Raw genomic sequence first — 14353 nt, 5'->3', positions numbered from 1 at the left:
ACAGTCCCAGTCTGTGCGTGCACACACTGGGGTGTCCTGTGTGCACAGTCCTGGTCCTTGCATTCACTGGCGTGCCTGGTGTGCCTGGTCTGGGGGGTGCACTCACTGGGGTGTCCCATGTGCACAGTCCCAGTCTGTGCATGCACGCACTGGTGTGCCTGGGGTGCCCAGTCCCGGGGGGATGCATGCACAGGGGGCGTCCTGTGTGCACCCTGCTGTTCATGCATGCATGAACGTGAGTATCCGGTGTACACGGTCCCAGTCAGTGCACGCACGCACCTTGCAGTCCCGTGTGCAAGGTCCTGGTCCATGCACCCACTGAGGCGTCCCACGTGCACGACCCAGAGGGGTGCACCCCCTGGGGGGTCCCATGTGCACAGTCCCGCTCTGCGCATGCATGCAACCGGTGCGCCTGCTGTGCACGGTCCTGCTGCATGCACGCACTGGGCTGCCCTGCGTGCACCATCCAAGGGGGGGGGGGGCACACACCAGGGGGTCCCCGTGTGCACAGCCCCGGTCTGTGCATGCACACACTGCGGTGTTTGGGGTGCGCGGTCCCAGGGGGGGGGGTGCTTGCACCGGGGGTGTCCCGCGTGCATGGCCCCATCTGCGCCCGCACCGGGCGCCCGCTCCCCGCTCCCCCCTCCCCTCCCCGCGCCTGCGCCCTCTCCTTCCCCCCCCCCATCTCCTCCCGTAGCCCCGCCCCCATCCCGTAGCCCCGCCCCCGGCCCCGCCCCCGGCCCCGCCCCGCGCGGAGCACTGTGGGACACAAACACGGCGCCCTGCGCCCCGCGCCCCCTCCTCCCCCTCCCTCCCTCCTCGCGCCGAGCCCGCGCGCGCCGCCGCCCCCCCCCCCTCCTCGCTCCCCCCCCCCCCCCCCACGCCTGAGGGGGAGGCGGCGGCGGCGGCGCCTTCCTCCCGCCCCCCCCCCCCTCCTCCTCCTCCCCCTCCTCCTCCTCCTCCTCCTCCTCCTGCCGCCGCCGCCCCGCCATGGCCCAGGCGCGGTAGGGGGCTCGGCCTCCTCCCGGGCCCCGCAGGTAACGGGGGGGGGGAACGGGGATGGGGGCGGGGGGGTGAACGGAGGTGGGGGGGGGGGGGAACCAACGGGCGCCGGGGGAGGGCTTTGGCTGCTGCACCGCGGGTCCGCCCCCGGCAGCGCCCCCCCGCAGCGCCGCGTGGGGACGGGGGGGGAGAATGAAGGGGGGGGGGGGTGCAGCGCCTGGCCTGGACCTGGCTGTGTCCCCCCCGGGCCTGACAGAGTCTCCTAGACCCCCCCAGTCCCCTCAGAGCCCCTCTGCCCCCCCCAGTCCCCTCAGAGCCCCTCTGCCCCCCCCAGTCCCCTCAGAGCCCCTCTGCCCCCCCCCAGTCCCCTCAGAGCCCCTCTGCCCCCCCCCAGTCCCCTCAGAGCCCTTTTGCCCCCCCCCCCAGTCGCCTCAGAGCCCCTCTGTCCCCCCCCAGGCCTTTCAGAGCCCCCTGTGCCCCCCCCCGCCGGCCTGTGGGATCCCCTTGTGCTCCCCTTAGACCCCTCCCGTCCCCCCCACAGGTCTGTCAGAGCCCCCCATGTTCCCCCCCCCCCCCCAGCCCTGCCAAAGCCCCCTCCAGGCCTGTAAGACCCCCCCCGGGGCAAGCAGCAGCTGGGGAAGTTGTGCCTCCTGCCGCTGCTTTTATTTATTTATTTGTTTGTTTGTTTGTTTATTTATTTATTTCTTCCTCCCCCGTGTGTGTTTATGGAGGAAGGGGAGTCCCCAGGCTGCGAGGCAGAGCCCCCGGCCCTGTCATTACCCCCCCCCCCCCCCCCCCGCAGCACCCCGCTGCCCACCCACCAGGGTCTCGGTGCGGCTCTCGCCTGCCTCCCCCTCCGCGTGTCCCAGGTTATTTTGGCTGCGGCCTGCCCCACGCAAACATAAACCCCACGGGCACACAAACACCGGCACACGCGGGAGCTGGGGGGGTACGCGCCGCGCTCCCGGCTCGCCAGAGCTGTCGCCTCCTTGCCTATAGGCGTGCGCGCCCCGAGCAGGGCACCGCTGCCTTCCCAAATGCCTTTATGCTTTTTCCGTACGCAGGTTGTGCTGGGGAATGCCTCCATGCTTGACCGCCGCAGCCCGCTTAAGCGCGGGCACCCCAGGAGGCTTCTTGCTGCCTGCAGAAAGCTGCTGAGGCTTTCCACCCCAATAGGCAGGCACGTATCTCCCACCGAAGCTGAGAGACGGCTCTGCCATCTCTGCCGAGCTCGTTATACCTGCTGGTGAGGGAGGGTCTGTCTCCAGGGCCTTGTGCAACGGGCATCGCGTCGCCTGTCTACCGAAAGCTGCTGGCACATCCCGTGTCGTGCCCGTTTGCACACGCCAGGAGAGGAATGGGCGGCATTTTGCAGGTAGCTTTCAGGGTGCAGGCGTTTCTCCTACGCGCTCCCAGGCAGCAGGTTTCCCCTGCGTGTCCTTCCATGTCTCCTGTGTCCCCGCAGACACCCGGCGGCAGCTGTTTTGGCGCCTGCCCCCGGGAGCGTGGTACCTCCTCGCTACACGTGCCAGCAGGGTCACCTCTTCTTACCCTGCGCTTCATGGCTGCCGGGGGTTTTCTTTTCCGTTTACTCTCCCAGAGGCCGCTTGGAAGCAGTCTGTGTGCTGCCCGGGTGCCTGCAGATCCCAAGCTGGAAACCACTGGTCTGAAATTCATTGGATTTCTCTTTTCCAGCCATACCTGTAATTTGGAAGTTTCCTGATCTTGTCAGCCTCCCGTTCTCATCCAGCTCAGAATCTTTCTCGCATGTTTCTAGAAGTCTCCTGCTTTCATTATTCTCCTCGCGTGACGTCCTAGGTTTGCCCTACCCACGTGGGAAATTTCTCCGCGTTCCCACCTAGGTGTTTGCCCCTGCCTTTTCTCTGTGCTTCTCCTGCCTGGCATGGCGCTTTCCCTTTTTCCTTGTTTTTTAATTTTAATTTCACTTGCCCTTTGGGTGCCAGGTACTCTTAGCCTTTATTTAGGTGGAGGAGTTGCCCCCCCCCGAGGTGCCTCCTGGTTTCGAGCTGCACGTTTGGCAGACCAGGTGGCGCGTTGTTTACCACGTGCAGGTCACGCTCGTGGTACTACCTTGCGAGGTGGCACCGGGGAGGGATGGCTTTACTTTGGAGGCTCACAGACTGGCGTCCCGGAGTCTTGCAGGGCACCCCAGGTGCGCTGCGCCTTTCTTCTGCCATTGAGCTCTCTTCGCGCAGCGCGACGTCCGCGCGTAACGCGGCTCCGGGGTGTGATGCGCTTGGAGACCTTGCCTGGGTTTAAGTGCTCCTGTTTAAGAAGATGGAGCTGAACAAGCGTTAACCTGCGGGCCGAGATGCGGCTCTACCAACGTAAATACTCCCATTGATGTAAAGCTGTTTATACCAGAAACTGGCTATAATGCTGTAAGTGCGTCTCCCGAGGGACTCCTTCTATTTAAACAGCTGGTTTTAATCTGAAGCTTTAATTGGTGCGAACACTCCGAGCGGTCCCTTTCCAGGGGAAGGGAATTTCTCGCCCTCCTTCCACCTCCCCAGGTGGATGCTGCACGGATGCTAGCTCGCGAGGAGGGGAGGCTCGCGCTTGCTTTCCCACCCAGGAGCTTTCCCACTGGTTTTGTTTACGGGGTGAGAGAATTCTTCTCTTTGTGAGTGGGAGCTTTGGGGGGGCGAGAGCCTTTATGTGTTTCTTCTGTAATACGTAACAGAAGTAGTCGGCAAGTGAAACTGAATCCTTGCCATGTTTGTTGCAACAGGAGGTTAATCATAAACTCTGGCAGCTTCTAAAAGGGGTGGCTTCGTTCTGTGGTGTCTGTTGCAGATGTGTGCTGCTCCGAGGGTCTGGTCAGCTGCGTGTGAAGCTGAACAAGTGGCCCAGCATTATTTTTGGTTCTGTCCCGTGACCCATTTGAAGGAGGCTCTTTCTTTTTGTGTCCTTAATAGCTGTGTGATGTCTGCCATAAGGTGAGGTTGCACAAACACCACTCACCTGTCACTGATAAGGAAACCTCGGGTCCTTTGCCCTCGTGTTGGTTCCTTCTCATCCGGTGCTTCAGTGGTGCTGTCTGTTGCATCTGATAAACTTCATTTTTCAACGATCTTTGGGGATGTTTGTTTCTGTAACAAGATGTGGTGATATGTGTAACTTCACTTTTTTCTTTTGGCGTCGTAATTCCCTGCTTAAACAAGAAGAAAACCCAACTGGCAAATCAGCGAGCAATGCTTTTGCGGGTACGTGACGAGGAAGGAGATGTCCCTTGACGTAGAAGGGATTGTCTGTTGACGTCCATCTCTCTTGTCTGGTTAGAAGTAGGTTATCCCTGCTCAAATTATGCAACTGCGCAGACAGCCAGACTTCAGGAATTCCAAATACTTCAACGTGTCAAGTGCTGACTCCGAAATTAAATGCTACGGTCGCGGAGCGCGTTGAGTCTGTCGCTGGAAACATGACATCAGTCTTGGAGTTGTGTGGCTGAAAAGGGGCAGCAGCTCAGTTACTTGGTGCTCTGACAAAGGAACGGAGCTGGGTGGGAAATGTGCCTTCACCTGTAGCAGCGCTTTGGTAGGGGCCGTTGCTCTTCCAGCAGTATTAAGCAGCAAAAAAGCCCTGAAAACTGGTTTATGTAGGAAGGCGAAGCTCCTCGCTTTGCGGTTGCTGCTGTTGCCTTGAAAGATGCAGTTTTTAGCAAATAGATCTAATTAAATAGTTGTGTACGTACTGCTAAGTAAACGCAGGAGTCCATTCCTCTTAACTTCCTTCGGAGGTCACATTGATTCTTCTAATGGTTCCACGGGATGAAAACAAATGTCTGGTGCTGCTTTGCAGAAGGCGCACAAATGAAATGGTGGTGGCAGGGAGCGAGCTGCAAACCTGGTAAAATGGCATTCACGTGTGTGATGGGGAGGGAGGAGTTGTGGAGGCTGGGAATTTAATTTAGTTCTTTATTTCCATTTAATCAATTTAAGGAAGCGACTTAAAGCACGCTTTATTTGTAGACGGCGTGTTTTTAATATATTCCAATTTAGAGCCGGGGAAATAATTATTTCAGACAAACAGGTTTATCAGAGTGCGGGAGGGCTGGGATAATAAGGGCTGCAGAACGCGTGGAGCTCGGCGTGTGGTCGGTGGCAGTGGCCAGAAGTAAATCATTAGGGGGAAAGTAGCAGAGCAGACGTAGGTGACGCAGTAAGCGTCCCTCAGCGCCTCTACCAGCGGCGGAGGATTTAGAGACGGCCTGAGCTAGAGGGTGCGTGCAGACAATCTGTTTACTTGTGCCTCTCGGACCCGTCATCTGTGGATTTGCCTAAACCTTTCGAGCAGTTTATACCTCCAGCTTCTGCAGTGTGCTGTGCAATGAATTCCACAAACTGTGCGAAAACAGATTTCCTGTTGCGTTTTTTTTTTAAACCCGGTGCATGGTAATTTCATTGAGTGCCGCCTAGTTTTTGTAGCAGGAGAAAGAATAAAGAATCTTTTTTGCCAGTCACCTTCTCATTTGCAATTGTATAGATCTCTGTTCTCAGTTTTCTCTTTGTTCCCCCCCCCAGCTGAATTGTCCCAGGCTGTTTGGTACCTCTGTCTGCGGAGGCTGTTCTACATCACCTTTTTTTTTTTTTTTTTTTTCCTTTGAGGTCTGCTACGTTGTTTTTGAGGTGATTCGACCGCAACATTTGTTTGCCTGATCTACCCAAGGAGGTTGAATAAAGGCAGCTTTTTCCAGAGCAGTAAGAGGCTTTCTCATAAAGGGTATTTTGTAGCTCATCTGTGATAATGTTACAAATGTGTGTAGTGTTTTGTGTTCAGAAGTACAACTGAACATCATCATTGTGCCGAGAGCTGTTTTGCTGGAGATACAGGTGGGGATAGTCGAGAAGATGTTGGTTTATAAGTGTAACTACAGATGGTATAGTGCATTTGGGCATTACCCAGAGTACCTTATGGAAAAAGTGAATTTATGGTGGGTACTTGCCACAGCTGAGTCTGTTGCTGGGTTTTGGAAGCGTTAAGATGTGTCCTACAGAGACCCAGGAGCCCTGGAGATGCCTGGTGGTTATGGTGAGCGTTGGTCCCATGTTAGGGACGGATATTTATGTGGTGTTAGAGCGCTGCGGGTCCAGCAGTTTCTGCAGTTGTCTTTCAGCTTTTGTTGTTTGTTTTGTTGTTGTCGCTTTTTTTTAGTAGCTATATACCCACGTTAAGAAAGACATACTCCAAGAGGTTTCTGTGAGATGTTAATAAAGATGCTAGAGGCTTAAAAAAAAATAAAACAAAATCCACAAAACTCGTTATTCCCAGCCTGAATCATGCGGCTGGTTCTTCCAGCCCAGGTTTGGCCATACAAGGCAAGAAAGCGAGAGAGCCGGCGTTGCCGCTGCTCACCTGACAGCAGCTTTGTGGGTAAACACCAGGATTTTGAGTTTTCGGGGCCAGGAAGAACTCCTTTTAGGCATTTAATTTTACCTGCATAATTGAGTCATTAGGAAAATAAAGGGTACACACAGTGCTAAGAGGGCGATGACACAACCGCATTCCTGCCTTGCTCCAACTTGTTGGGGATTCTTTATAGCCGCTTCCGTCTGAAAGGCGGCTGCTTGTTGCCATGTCTGTGACACCCCGACTAGCTGGCCCTGGGCCACGCCGTCTGGATCGGCGATGCCTTTTTTGCTTCTCGAGATTGTGCCCGACGTGTGGCTGTGCCTTGATCTCTCTCCCCTTTGCTCTTTCCGCAGGTTTTCTGTGGCGTTGCTTGTCAGCGCTGGCTTCTTGTACTTCTGGCAGGAGCAGGGCTAGCGTGCTTCGGGGAGGGTTGAGATTTGCATTCTGCTTCAGAAAAATTAATTTATTACGGTTAATGTGTATTTCATTAAGGTGTAATGCTTCCTTGTTAATCCGAAATTAAAGTCGGAGAAGGAAAGCTGTCATTTATTGTAATAAAACTGAGTACTTCAAACAACAAATCAGTTGACAGGTAAGCTTTGTGCTGAACCAGTAAAAACTAGCACTTAGCCAAATTTGGCTGTCACAAACCTAATGATTGTGATGTGCAGTTACAGTCGTTTGTTTCTGCAAAATGAGGCGACAGCTTTGTCATTTGCAAGTGACAAAAATTAAAGCCTCGCACACAGTCAGGTAGGAGGCAGTGCTCGGGGGTGACAGCACCGGGGTGGGGAGAGGAGGGATTCCTCAGCTCCCGAAATTCTGTTGCTGCTGGCGGCTCTCGGGGCGTAACGCACCCAGGTTTTGTCCTGGAGGAACAGAAGAGATGGTTTACTTTCCAAGGGTGGTTTTCAACCTGCCATCAGTTAAAGTGATCTCTGAAATCGACTCTCTTCTGTCTGAAACATGCCTCGTGTGCCCTCTCTTCTCCTCAAAGACATGTAGTAAGATTTGGCAGTGTTCTGTAAATAGGCGTACGCGTGTGTGAGGAAGCAGAGATTTTTGGTTTACCTTTTGACTCTTCCATGGATCCAATGCAGTAGAGCTACCAAGAAAATCTTTGAATATAGTAGAATATTTTAGCACGAGGATACACATCCTATGCCGTTTTTCTTCCCGCTTCTTTCCCGTGGCACCCCCAAAAAGGGCTTGGGGCTTCTGTTAGTAATTTGGGAGGGAGATTGGGGTGAGCAGACACTCTGATGTACGTTGTTCCAAAGTTTGTTGAGATGCTTGCAGAGCTTCTGAGAGCAAGGACTGCAGTGCTGTGGGTAGCCGTGGTACAACAAGAAAAATTACCTTTCTGGAATTAGTTCAGACTAGAAGGTTGCTGCCATGTGACAAATAAAAGCGCTCTATGGATTTTTTGGGGCAATTTACAGTATTTAGTAGAATTTAATGTTTGACTTGAATTTTTTCTGCTACTGTAGTAGTATTCCCGCAGCTCGGTCGGAAGAATTGCTGAACCCAGTGCTTCCTGCCCGATACCCTCAGAAGTGCTCGACCTCCGCAGGTCAGCGAGGCCGCAGGTACCGGCGTGTCTGGGTCTTGGTTCGTGCTCCTCGCCAAGACAGGGAAGACGAAGCCTTGTGCTTTGTTACGCAGCATGGGAAGAGGTCGTGCAGTGGCTTGTCTACACTGGGAAGCCGGGGACAAACTGGATCGGAGTTAGCGCGGGGGAAAACTTTGAAGAAAGTGTTCAGAGCGCATTAAAATGACGCTATTGTGGAAAGAGTGGTTGAATTTGAATGCGTGCCTCAGGGGTGTAACATCAGTCCGCTCAGGATAATCTCATTATGTTCTGGGGCTTGCCCGCATGACGGTACTGCAAATTCGTTTGTTGCTTTATTCTAGGAAAAAACCAAACAGAACAAAACAAACAGGTTTGCTCATATGCTGGTGGTACGAGCATCTCCAGCACGTGCTTTCAGGGCAAACGGCTGTTAAACTGGCAATGTAGGAGTTTGGTCATGGGCTTTCTCAGAGAACTGGTGGAAAAAACAGTTACAGGGCAATGAATCTGTGATATATCACAATACATTCCGTCTAATGAAGTTTGCACATTAATTTTTATTAAGAAAATAAATATAATTGCATATATAGCAAGACCTCTTAGCTGTTACTGCTCGTGTTGTTAAATGAGCCTCAGTTTTAAGTACAGCCTGAAAATTGACTTTTATGTGTTATATGGAGCACTAACGTGAGATTCCTACAATGAAAAGTTCAAAGTGCTGGAGGCTGGGGAAAGTGGCATTTATCGAGTTTGCTTATTCAACCATGTGAAAGCTATATTAGGCACATAAAGTTTATACTTTGCACTGCAGCTTCAAAAAGGCAACAAGTTAAATCTGGGTCCTTTGAAGTAGTGAATGGTAACATTCTGTTCTCTGAAAGAGCTGACTTCAAATGATCACACCAAAACTTGAAAAACTGTCGTGGCTCGGGAAGACAAGACTGGGGGAAAAAAAAAAAAAAGAAAAAACCAACACAGGTTATGAAAATGTGTGGAGTTGCTTGCGTGTTGTTAGGGATGGAGCAGCCAGCGTGTTGTACCGGGCTCCGTTCCCAAGGCTCTTCACCCGTTCTGCACCAAAATTCTGCGAGTTGCTGCTCTCCACTCCCGCCGGGTGCATGTTTAAGAGCTCAGCTGGTGCATCAGGTGTGCGATTTGTTGCAGCCAGCAAGCTTCAGTGATGTCGAAAGGTGCGGAGTCCTTTAAGAAAACATCTATCTTCTCCACGTATCTGTAAATGTTTTAAGGCACATCTCATCTTCTAGGTCTTGCGTAAAAAATACTCAGTGGCGTCAGACCAACGACTCATGTGTGGCGCACGCTCCAGTACTGTCCTGATTATTGTAATCTCCTCTTTCAATTAGATCCTGAGATTAAGCACTGTCTTGCTGATCAGTGCACTTAATGGATGCCCTGTTGGTTCTAGCTAGTGCATGTTGCTGTCTGAAATGTCGTCTGGCTTAGTCAAATGCTCTGAGAAGACCCAAGCATAGTTTACTTTACAGGCGAGGTAAGGAGCAGACATGCAGGGAAGAAGAACGCACCAAAAATCCTCTTGAGAACCTTTCGGGAGGCTAAAATAGATCCTGACAAACACCTGACCAAAAGATGAGATATTAAAGTAGTCTGGTTATTCTGTGGGCCTTTCAGTTAGCTGCTCAATTTAATTAAATGCTATGGAGATCTTTCTCCAAAGTCACTTCTAACTAATTAGCTTCCAGATTATAGCTCGACTCTATTAGTAGGTCCCTAGTATATAATGGTGGGTTTTTAATTTCATACTGCTGGATTTCCAGTGAATTTCCTTCTGTTCCTAGGACTCCAGTTAAGTCATTTGTTTTTACGCTTTGTGCTGATGATACATCTTAGCCTTTTCATCAGCATTTTTTTGAGCCAGTGTCTCTACGGAAACACTTGGAGATTATTGCTAAAACAAGTCCTTACGGCACTTCACAGGTAAATTCTTCAACCTGTCATTTCAATACGCAAATTACTTCTTTTTAACCAGCTCCTTAGCTGACTTGTAGTTTGTCTATTCATCTCCTTGTTTTCGCTAATAATTCTGCATGTCACGTTACTCAAACATTTTAATGTAGTCCTCATCTTACGTGGCATTTGTTTTTTTTTCTGAAAAATACATTATCGAGTTAGTGTGACATGCTTCAGCTTCAGTAAACACAGGTGGTGTCTCATTTTCTGTTTGGTTTCTTATTTTCCGTTCTTCTTTTCCTCATATTGTTTTCATTTAGCCAGGTTCTGCAGTTGTATACAAACACCTAATCATATATCACTGCTGATCTTTGAGAGATGAAAACATCTTTATGTTTTTAAATAACCGGAGCTTTGGCACTAAATATTTGAGAGATTGAATTAACACCGTGGTAATGTTGCCAAGCCTTCTGGCAGGTGCGTGCCACGCAATAAGACAATCTTTGAACAGTCTTGCCTCTTCTCCTAGTACACTAGCACCTTTTCTTGAAAACTAAAATATCAGATTGCATGCTTGTAATCACAGAGCGGTGCCTAATGGAAACATTTTTAGATCGACTTCTAATGAAAGGAGTGGTAACATGTTTTACACACCTACAACGTGATCTTTAATCTTCAAGTTTTATCTAGACTAGGAGTTGTAGCTATGCTTTAATCTTGCTGTAGTAATCTAGCACAGTGAGTGCCCACATACAGAGCTCTCAATTGCCTGTCAGTGGTTCCCAGGCTGTTTTGGTTACAAACTTCTGTCAGCTCGCAGCTTCTCCCATCAGTCAGAAGGGTCTGCTCTTGGCCACGGCCGTTTGCAGTGCTGTGCAGATCCATTTTCATTGCCCAAAGCCAATGGGACCGAAACCATTTAGCAGGTTGCATTTCACTGTATGTGACTTGAAGTCCAACTCAGTGACACCTTCCACAGTTAACCAATTCACAGATAAATGGGGAAATTATTATCTGCTGTGAAGCTGCCTCACAGTAGACGTAAGTTTGTCAGCTGCAGAGACCAAAACTCATTTTTCTCTTTGCCCGAGCCACGAGCAGAGTGTCTCTGTAGAAATAAAAAGAAAGGCTTACAGTAAGACTAAATCCTCTTGCCAACTTGAGATCGGTCAGGAGGAAGTCTTGTAGGCTGCTTCTGTAGGCCACATACACGGGATGATAAAGGACACGAATAAATCTAGGAGTGTCACTTTCACGAGGAAATGACAAGACAGAGCTCCACAAGAGTCTGTTGCAAGTGTGTGGCTGCTGGTAAGCTTAATGAGGGTGGCCTTGGCATCTGTAATCTGTTACATCCAGACAGATGACTTCTTAATTCTGCCAGATGCAGGGGTTGGAATAGAGCTCCTTTGAGTTTCAGGACATGTTTGTGGCTTCCGAGCAAGTACAGTCTGCAAAGGAGACGCTGGAGGATGTGTCAGCCCAAACTGGTAAGTTCCATGTCGTGTTCCATTTCATCACTGGGAAATTTTCAAAGGTTTATAGTGGCACTTTTATCCACCGATCCACCTTCGTTTGGGTATTTGCATTTCCGTCCTTAGCCATGTGCTGGGCTCTAATGTAGGCTCCTGCTTAGGCTGTAGTAGTTCTTTCTGTCAGCCTGCATCCAGACTGCCTTTATCTAATATCTCCTGCCACACTGTTGGAATAGGACTGCTGAATTTTTGCATTCGACTTCTTGACTTTGCAAATGAATGATCTAGAGGAAAAAAAATTAAGACATACAGTGCTTCACAGTATGCGTAGAAAAAGCAACTCCTAAAAAATTATGGTTTAACTAATGGTTTATAGCCTTTTCTTTGTCAAGACCTCGTGTTACAAGAACAGCAGCTCTGTGATGTTGTTTTATGTTGTTTTGAATATTCTAAATTACTTGGGATTTAAGCAATAGACGTGTTCCCTTGTTTTTCATTACAGTAAACGTTGCTTTTTTCACGTATCCAGCAAACATGCTGCTTTTACAGGCAGAGGCAGTCTTGTAGCATGAGGAAGACTTTGGTCCTCTCATTCTGGCTTCTGTATGCTTTTTACTTGGAGCATTGTTTAGAACCAGTATAACTGAAATGTGTGGAACCAAGTAAATATATCCCCTTTATTCTTGGTTTGTATTGCTTTAACAGGAGGTATTGTGCTGTTTAGTTGTTAAATATCCAGGGTGTAAAAAAAAAAAAAAAAGTAACTTCTGCAAAACCGAGGAAGAAACAGAAGAGCAAACAGCACATCTTTTGGAGAACAAGGCTGAAACCATGTAACAGGAACGAGCAGAGGTAGATTGCAAAAGCAGTGCCTTTCCCATCCCGCCTCATGGGGAGGTTTGGTAAGACGGTGTTACCCGGGTCCCTAACAAGATGCTTTGGCTTCTCTCGCAGGCCCCTTCAGTTCTGTTCAGATCAGCTCTGAGTCAAGACAGCTGTGCTAAGGGGACGCTTCTGGGAGCAGTGGCAGTTAAGGGACAGGCTCCTGGAGCTTTGACAGAGCGTGGACATTGACATTGACAGAACATGGCAGGAGCATGCCCTGCTCAACCAAAACTTTGGAACCCACTACCAGGTGCTGAATAAGGGTGGCGAAAGATTTTGGTGAGCAGGCCTTGGGCTTGCATTGTCAAAAACTGAGGAGAGAGCTGAGAATTTTTTTAAAATTATTTGTAGCAATTTGCACAGAAATGTGAGTCCTTTTGTTAGCTTCATACAAGTTGTGTATCAATCTCCTCACCACAGAGTAAAACGCATGTTCCAGAGCTCAAGTTCAGTGCATTTGGCAGCAGCACTGGTTTCTGATCAAAGCTTACACCTTGATGCCTGTATAAACAGTTAAAACTGAAATCCTGAAGAGGTGGATGTTTTGCTCATTTTCCCTCTTGTTTGGTAGTGTACCTCAAGAGTAAATTGGATGGATTAGAAACAACAGCAATTAAAGCATGGTTGCCAAAAACAGTACCTGGGTTTTGAATGATAAACTGCAAGGGTGATAAATGAGTGGGAGCCGTGGCATCTTACAGAGGAGGAGTATCAGCACCCTCTTAAGTTGAACTCGAAGCTGAAGTTCTAGTCATGCAAACCTAAGATAGTCTGTACTCTGCTGTCACAAGTGAGGGGAAAGGCGTCTGTTGTTACTTCAAAAATTATGCGCTCAACTTTCCTTCAAAATGTATATGTAAATGTTTTCTAATTTTATCCTCTCAGAACTGTTCTGTTGCAACTGACCTACCATCTCAATTTACAATAAAAACTGTTTTGTAGAATAAACTGCTGTTTCTGGCACCGCAGCACTGGTCTCAATGCTTTCAGCAGCTCTGAGAATTAAAATGCACCTACCAGCTTTGTGTCACGCAAATCTACTTTTCTGTCATCTGTGTTGTTTTTTTCCTATCCACGTTAAAGATTAATGTTTTCAATAGCAGTGATAATGTGAGTCAGTGCTGTAACTGCCATCAGAGATTTTGCCATGCCCTCAGACAACTTCTCTGTTCTCGTGGCATGTTACAGTTACGGCTTTTCCATTCTTATAATTTTGAGAAAACTTAAGGGATGTGCTAGGAATATGAAACATATTTTGTGGGCACTTCATGTTTCCAAGTAATTATTTGGGTAGAGGAGCTATCAGGTGCTTTTCCTCCTTGTGCTTTGCAGATAAATACTATTTCTAGTCTGTAAGTGAACTTAGAGTAAAGGAATAATGAGTGCTTTTGCACCTGCATCTCAATATCCTGTACTGAAGAGACGTACCTTGGTTGGTGCCAAGCAAGTAAAGTTATCAAGTCCTAGCACAGCTCAGGATTTCCAGATGTGCAAATCTTTTCAGCAAATTATTGTGATGGGGTTGCAGCCTTGGTACTTAGGCTTTGTAAGACTCAGATGTTACAGGATTTGTGAGGAGCTTAGCTGGATCCTTACTGATTTGTTGAAGACGTGGGGTTGGTGGTAGTGTTCATTGCCATAATGTGGCTTTCACAAGTGTTAAACAGGCCTGGGTGCGTGGAGTTCATCTTTAATCTGAAAATTATGTAGGCTGTTTACACAGGCTTGAATCAACGTAGAATTATTTGTGTGCACTTAAATGTTTGAAGCAGCTGTTGACTGCTGGTGTTTTAGTCCACCTCTATGAATGCGACTTCTGAAATACTTCCTGCCTCCCTCTGCACCAGCGCCTGGTGGTATGTAGTTGAAATTTGGGAAGGTCTTCCTTTGGAAAGTCTCTGCTGGGCTTTTTTCAGAGGAAGAGGTGACTGGGAAGCAACTTGCCACCATAGCATCTTTGGAAAGGATGCCTTCAAAAAAAAAAAAAAAAGGAAAAAAAGATGAAGTGGCAATATATAGGTGTAAACTTCTCTGTGAATACAGAGAAGCTAAGAAATGCTTTTTATACACGACAGTAATTGTAGATGGAGTCAATGGCCTCAAAACCTCTGGTGTA

At 49.2% G+C, this 14353-nt stretch overlaps 1 protein-coding gene across 7 annotated transcripts in view; it reads left to right on the top strand.

Annotated features, from left to right (window-relative positions):
* The first annotated feature begins 738 nt into the window (after positions 1-738).
* Positions 739-14353, top strand: part of ZBTB44 (zinc finger and BTB domain containing 44) — a 42374-nt gene continuing 28759 nt past the window's right edge. For 2 of the 7 annotated variants that reach the window (XM_035555608.2, XM_035555610.2), the window contains exon 1: positions 745-1037. The gene's annotated coding sequence lies outside the window, so the exon portion shown is untranslated. Of the gene's footprint in view, positions 1038-11021; positions 11368-14353 lie in introns of those variants that run through there. The other 5 variants (XM_050714999.1, XM_035555607.2, XM_050714996.1 and 2 more) reach the window with 4 other exon arrangements.

Source organism: Cygnus atratus, chromosome 22, assembly GCF_013377495.2.
Source record: "Cygnus atratus isolate AKBS03 ecotype Queensland, Australia chromosome 22, CAtr_DNAZoo_HiC_assembly, whole genome shotgun sequence".
NCBI lineage: Eukaryota > Metazoa > Chordata > Aves > Anseriformes > Anatidae > Cygnus > Cygnus atratus.
Note: the sequence above shows the minus strand (reverse complement) of the source record. Positions and strands in the feature narration are given on the sequence as shown.